Genomic DNA, 7812 nt, shown 5'->3' with positions numbered 1-7812 from the left:
TTTTTTTTGAGACAGAACCTCACTCTGTCACCCAGGCTGAAGTGCTGTGGCACAATCTCCGCTCACTGCAACCTCCAACTCCCCAAATCAAGCAATTCTCCTGCCTCAGCCTCCCAAGTAGCTGGGATTACAGGCATGCGTCACCACGCCCGGCTAATTTTTGTATTTTAGTAGAGACGGGGTTTCACCACGTTGGCCAGGATGGTCTTGATCTCCTGACCTCGTGATCTGCCCACCTCGGCCTCCCAAAGTGCTGGGATTACAGGCGTGAGCCACTGTGCGCAGCCCACATTTTATTTTATAATAGTTTTAGATTTGCAGAAAAAAAACAGTGAGGATAATAGAATTTCCCACATTCCCTACACCCAATTTCCCCTCTTTTATTTATTTATTAAAGACAGGCTCTTGTTCTGTCGCCCAGGCTGGAGTGCAGTGGTGTGATCATAGCTCACTGCAGCCTTGACCTCCTGGGCTTGAGCGATCCTCCCACCTCAGCCTCCGGAATAGCTGGGACCACAGACGCGCAGTACCACGCCTGGCTAATTTTTTTATTTTTTGTGGAGATGGGGGTCTCACTATGTTGACCAGGCTTGTCTCAAACTCCTGGGCTCAAGCGATCCTCCTGCCTCAGCCTCCTGAGTAGCTGGAACTACAGACACTCACCACCATCACGCCCAGCTAAGTTTTGTATTGTTTGTAGAGACAGGATCTCCTTATGTTGCCCATGCTGGTCTAAAACTCCTGGGCTCATGTGATCCTTCTTCCTCAGCCTCCCAGGGTGCTGGGATTATAGGTGTGAACCACTGCACCTGGCTAAGAAAAAAAAAAAAAATTAAGGAGCAAAGATCATCCTCAAACGTCCCTCAGCTGTTTCATTTCTGTTTATTACACTACATGTATATTTCACTTACTTTGGGATACTAAGATGTGGCCCCGGATGGGCATCTGAGGACAACTCCATGCCTGTAGGAAGTCGCTGGCCCCAGGGCACTCACCGGGTGGGGGCGATTCTGCTCCAGGGGACATTTTTATTGTCACCGCGGGGGCTGGGAGTGCCCCTGCCATCAAGGGATGTAGGCCAGGGACGCTGCTCAACACACTACAGTGTATAGGATGGCCCCCCACCGTAAATGATCAAGCCCCAAGTGTCAGAGGTGCCACCAGACGTGACAAGCCCTGCCCTGGGGGGAACTGAGTGCAGGTTTGGAGTCAGACTTGGGCTCAAATTCCATCATGGTGAACCAGCTCCTTTCCCTCGGGCCTCTGCTTTTCTTTCTCTCTTTCGCTCGCTCTCTCTCTTTCTTTTTTGAGATGGAGTCTCACTCTGTTGCCCAGGCTGGAGTGCAGTGGTGCAATCTTGGCTCACTGCAACCTCTGCCTCCCGAGTTCAAGTGATTGTCATGCCTCAGCCTCCCAAGTAGGTGGGATCAAAGGTGTGTGCCACCATGCCCACCTAATTTTTGTATTTTTAGTAGGGACGGGGTTTCACCATGTTGGCCAGGCTGGTCTCAAACTCCTGGCCTCAAGTGTTCCACCCGCCTCGGCCTCCCAAAGTGCTGGGATTACAGGTGTGAGCCAATTCCCCCAGCCAACCTCTGCTTTCTTATAGCAGGGGTGTGATAACAGCTGCTTCCCAGTTGATTGGAATGTCCACACAAATTAGAAACTGAAACAGTGTCTCCATCAACTCAGAGAAAACAGTGAAAAGAAAGTAGGCGGTGAGATTTTTTCATCAGTTACATTATTCTGACTTTAATTAGTGCCCAGGGAAACTGGGGCTAGGGCTATACCCAAGATAAACATTTGAAGAAGGAGTAAAGGAAAGATTAATTTTGCAGCTGTCTCAGGGTCTGGTGGAAGGCTGATGGATGTCATCCTGTCTTTGTTTTGCACCGGGGAAAGTAAGCTTGTAATCAGTGCTGTCAGGATGAAATTCAACAGACTGGTTCCGTGGACAAGGGGTCACATAAAGCTTGCAAACCTAAGGTTACATATCTCTGTTTATGGGAGGCTGGACATCTTGGAAAGATTTAGGGGTAAGCAAAGAATTTACGTATGAACAATTTGTGAGGGTGATCATCTGGAGATGTGTGAGGGCTTTTTTTTTTTTTCTTCTTGTAGGCATCTGGGTAATGTACAACACTTAAACACTTAACACGATCAGGAAGCAACAGCCATGCATTTGGGAAAGGAACTTCCGTGTTGTGTGGCTCAGTCTCCAGACCTAAATTTCCCTTTGGTACAGACGCGGTGGCACATGCCTGTAATCCCAACACTTTGGGAGGCCAAGGCAGGAGGATCATGCGAGCCCAGAAGTTCAAGACTAGCGTGAGCAACAAAGTGAGTTTCCTCCCACCCCCCACCTCAACAAAACATTTAAAAATTAGCTGGACATGGTGGCTGCGCCTGTGGTGGCTGGAGTGCAGTGGTGTGATCTCGGCTCACTGCAGCCTCTGCATTCAAGCAATTCTCCTGCCTCAGCCTCCTGAGTAGCTGGGATTACAAGCACCTGCTACCACGCCTGGCTAATTTTTGTATTTTTAGTAGAGACCGGGTTTTGCCATGTTGGCCAGACTGGTCTCCAACTCCTGCCCTCAGGTCATCTGCCACTCAGGAGGCTAGGTAGGAGGATCCCTTGAGCCCAAGGGGTAGGAGGGTCCCTTGAACCCAAGAGATCCAGGATGCAGTGAGCTATGTTCGCATTACTGCACACCTGCCTGGACAACAGAATGAGACCATGTCTCAAAAACAAACAAACCAATACAAACAACAACAACCTTTCCTTTGGCAAATTGCCTTTGGAAGGCCCTCATATTTTTATTTTGACAGGAAAAAGCAATATATAGAAAGTGCGTAGCTTAGCACTTTGTACATTACAGCTCCCCATCATAGTTTGCCCTTGTCATTTGATAAGTTTTGGACTTGACTGCAGGCTTTCCTTAAACTGAACTCCCAGAAGTGGGGTTACTGGGTCCAAGGGGATGCCTATGTCCCAAGCTCTCACTTCCCATAAAGAAGAATTCAGAATTTGGCCAGGAGTGGTGGCTCACACCTGTAATCCCAGCACTTTGGGAGGCTGAGGTGGGTGGATCACCTGAGGTCAGGACTTCGAGACCAGCCTGGCCAAAATGGTGAAACCCTGTCTCTACTAAAAATACAAAAATTAGATGGGCGTGGTGGTGGGCACCTGTAATCTCAGCTATTGGAAGGCTGAGGCAGAAGAATTGCTTGAACCCGGGAGGCGGAGGTCACAGTGAGCCGAGATTGCACCATTGCACTCCAGCCTGGATGACAGAACAAGACTCTGTCTCAAAAAGAAAAAAAAAAGAATTCAGAATTCACCTGTCGCCTGCTGCTGCAGTGAACAGTGAGTGGCACTCCTCTCTCACACCTATCACGGGTATTCTTCTTTTCCTTCCAGATCCTTCCCTGGTGCCAGTTCCAGGAGGACCTGGTTCTTAGGCAGCATCTTTGTCTCTGTTTTGTAAGACACACAGAGTATCCTTAACCCAGATATTTCCCTGGGTCCATGGTCAATCAACACCACCTTTCAGTCTCCAGCCTCTTAACCAGCCCAGGGCTGAGTGTTGTTCATAGTATTAATATGTTTCTGTCTGGGCTCAGTGGCTCATGCCTATAATCCCGGCACTATGGGATGTGGGTGGCAAGCCACCCAGGCGCTGAGGCAAGAGACCGAGGACACGAGCTATTCCAGTATAATAAAATATAAAACAAGGATAGTTATACCAGATATAGATCTTATGTAGATCTATAAGGATAGTTATATCAGATATAGATCTTATATAGATATATAGATAGTTATACCAGATATATATTCATTAATGATATTAATGAATATCATTAATCATTAGTTTGTAGCAATTACTCTTTATTCCAATATTATAATAATCCTTGCTCTATAATCATAACCTAGGAAAAACCAGGCCATACAGAGATAGGAGCTGAGGGGACATAGTGAGGTGTGACCAGAAGACAAGAGTGCCTTCTGTTATGCCCAGACAGGGCCACCAGAAGGGCTCCTTGGTCTAGCAGTGACGCCAGCATCTGGGAAGACGCCCGTTGCCAGGCAGACCGTGGTCTAGCGGTAGCAAAAGGTGTCAAGGAACAACACCCGCTACTTAGCAGACCGGGAAAGGGAGTCACCTTTTCCCCGGGGGAGTTTAGAGAAGACTCTGCTCCTCCACCTCTTGTGGAGGGCCTGACACCAGTCAGGCTTTCCCGCAGTTATCCAGAGGCCTAACCGTCTCCCTGTGATGCTGTGCTTCAGTGGTCACACTCTTAGTCCACCTTCATGTTCCATCCTGTACACCTGGCTCTGCCTTCTAGATAGCAGTAGTAAATTGGTGAAAGTACTAAAAGTCTCTAATATGCAGAAATAATGGCATAAGCTGTCTTTCTCTTTGGCTTCTCTCTCTCTCTTTCTCAGGTGCCAGGCAGGGAAGGGCCCCCTGTCCAGTGGACACGTGACCCACATGACCTTACCTATCATTGGAGATGACTCACATTCTTTACCCTGCCCCTTTTGCTTTGTATCCAATAAATAACAGCACAGCCAGACATTCGGGGCCACTACCGGTCTCCGCGCATTGGTGGTAGTGGTCCCCTGGGCCCAGCTGTCTTTTCTTTTATCTCTTTGTCTTGTGTCTTTATTTCTACACTCTCTCATCGCCACACATGAGGAGAGACCCACCGACCCTGTGGGGCTGGACCCTACAATGGGAGGCCGAGGCAGCCGGATCACTTGAGGTCACAAGTTCAAGACCAGCCTGGCCAACATAGTAAAACCCCGTCTCTACTAGAAATACAAAAATGAGACCGGTGTGGTGGCGCGTGTTTATATAATCCCAGCTACTCAGGAGGCTGAGGCAAGAGAATTGCTTGAACCTGGGAGGTGGAGGCTACAGTGAGCTGAGATCATGCCACTGCACTCCAGCCTGGGCAAGAAAGTGAGACTCCGTTTCAAAACAAAGAAACAAACACAGTATTAATATGTTCCCCTTGATCAGTGGGGTGGTTCACCCTTGTAATCCCAGCACTTTGGGAGGCAGAGGCTGGCAGATCGCTTGAGTCCAGGAGTTCGAGACCAGCCTGGGTGACCTAGCAAAACCCTGTCTGTACTAAAAATACAAAAATTAACTGGGCGTGGTGGTGCGAGCCTGTAATCCCAGTGGAGGCTGAGACAGGAGAATCCTTTTGTAATGCCTAACCTTGTGTTTTTACTAACCCTATTTTAACCTTGTTTTTACTAACCCTATTTTTTTTTTTTTTTTTTTTTGAGACGGAGTCTCGCTCTGTCGCCCAGGCTGGAGTGCAGTGGCGCAATCTCGGCTCACTGCAAGCTCCGCCTCCCGGGGTTCACGCCATTCTCCTGCCTCAGCCTCTCCGAGTAGCTGGGACTACAGGCGCCCGCCACCACGCCCGGCTAATTTTTTTTGTATTTTTAATAGAGACGGGGTTTCACCGTGGTCTCGATCTCTTGACCTCATGATCCACCCGCCTCGGCCTCCCAAAGTGCTGTACTAACCCTATTTTTAAAATTTCCCTTTTTGTCTCCTTAATTACCTAGCCTTGTTTCCCATATGAATAGACTCTCCCTTAGCTGGGAAAGCCGGAGGAACTCCATCTGGCCCCTTGATTTACAAGACATTAAGGGCTCCTTACCCAACCCCCTTCCTCAAGGAGTTAACCTGTGTAAGCAGATCCTCAGCATTTCCAAGGAGCCCAATTAACTGCTAAGGTACTGGAACAAACGATGTATGAAGTTCCCAGGATTTTGCTCAAAAAGATAACAACATAAAGCCTTGAGTCCGTGTCCAGCATAGCATCCATATCTAACTCTTATGAAGGATTTAGAGCCCGGCACCTGGTTCCGTTGCTTTTTTTGTAAGCATTTGTCTTTAAATTGTTTATTTCTCTGTAACCATTTGTTTTTTGATTCTTGCATGTTTTTACTTCTGTAGAATTATTGCATTTGAGCTCCCATCCCCTTCCTAAACCAAGGTATAAAAGTAAATCAAGCCTCTTCCTCGGGGCTGAGAGAATTTTGGAGCGTCAAGTCCTCTCTTGGCCGCCAGCTTAAGTAAAGGACTCTTTTTTTTTTTTTTTTTTTGAGACAGAGTCTCGCTCTGTCGCCCAGGCTGGAGTGCAGTGGCGCAATCTCGGCTCACTGCAAGCTCTGCCTCCCAGGTTCACGCCATTCTCCTGCCTCAGCCTCCCTAGTAGCTGAGACTACAGATGCCCGCCAGCACGCCCGGCTAATTTTTTTTGTATTTTTAGTAGAGACGGGGTTTCACTGTGTTAGCCAGGATGGTCTCGATCTCCTGACCTCGTGATCCTCCCGCCTCTGCCTCCCAAAGTGCTGGGATTACAGGCGTGAGCCACTGCGCCCGGCCTTAAATAAAGGACTCTTAATTTGTCTCGAAGTGTGGCGTTTTCTCTAACTCGCTTGGGTATAACACTTTCAGCCTGGAAGGTAGACGTTGCAGTGAGCCGAGGTCACACCATTGCACTCCAGCCTAGGCAACAAGAGTGAAACTCCATTTCAAAAAACAAAAACAAAATGAAACAAAAGAACCCTCACAATCTTCCTGCACCCAACTGATGAAATCACCATTGCAAAAGTTATATCAGTGAGAACATTAGAACAGTAAGCTAAGCTAACCCAAACCCCACCTTACTTTCCCCTTAATTATTCCTGGGCTACGGGGTCAAGTTAACTTTGGAAGACATTTAGGCTATGGTTTAAATAATAGGCCTTGCCAAAAACTCAACCACTTATTTTTTTGAGACAGAGTCTTGCTCTGTTGCCCAGGCCGGAGTGCAGTGGTGTGATCTGGGCTCACTGCAATCTCTTCCTCTGGGTTCAAGCGATTCTCCTGCCTCAACCTCCTGAGTAGCTGGGATTACAGGTGCATGCCACCACGCCTGGCTAATTTTTGTATTTTTAGTAGAGACAGGGTTTCACCATGTTGGTCAGGCTGGTCTTGAACTCCTGACCTTGTGATCCACCCACCTCGGCCTCCCAAAGTGCTGGGATTACAGGCTTGAGCCACCGTGCCCAGTCTGCTTTTTTTTTTTTTTTTTTTCTCTTGAGACAGAGTCTCATTCTGTCATCCAGGCTGGAGTGCAGAGGCACCATTTCTGCTCACTGAAACCTCCACTTCTGGGGCTCAAGCAATTCTCCTCTCTCAGCCTCGGGAGTAGCTGGGATTACAGGCACCTGCCACCAAGCCCGGCTAATTGTTTTGTATTTTTAGTAGAGACGGGGTTTCACCATGTTGGCCAGGCTGGTCTCCAACTACTGACCTCAAGTGATCCGTCCACCTTGGCCTCCCAAAGTGCTGGGGTGACACTGTGCCTGGTCTCAACCACCCTTTTTTTTTCCTTGAGATGGAGTCTTGCTCTGTCTCCCAGGCTGGAGTGCAGTGGTGTGATCTCGGCTCACTGCAACCTCCGCCTCCTGGGTTCAAGCAATTCTCCTGCCTCAGTGTCCGGAGTAGCTGAGACGACAGGTGTGCACCACCACCCCCTGCTAATGTTTTGTATTTTTAGTAGAGATGGGGTTTCACCATGTTGGCCAGGCTGGTTTCGAACTCCTGACCACCACCCGCCTTGGCCTCCCAAAGTGCTGGGATTACAGGAGTGAGCCATCACTCCTGGCATAGAAACAGTTTTTCTCATCCATTGTCCTCCTCCTCTTCTTTCTTCATCTTCCTCTTCCACTTTTTTCCAGGCAACTTTAGCAAGACCCTTTGCACCGTCAAACTTTCCTTTCAACTTACAGTCAGCAAC

This window comes from Hylobates moloch, unplaced genomic scaffold (assembly GCF_009828535.3).
Source record: "Hylobates moloch isolate HMO894 unplaced genomic scaffold, HMol_V3 SCAFFOLD_12, whole genome shotgun sequence".
In the NCBI taxonomy this organism is placed as follows: Eukaryota; Metazoa; Chordata; class Mammalia; order Primates; family Hylobatidae; genus Hylobates; species Hylobates moloch.
The sequence above is the reverse complement of the archived record's forward strand: the minus strand, read 5'-3'. Positions refer to the sequence as shown.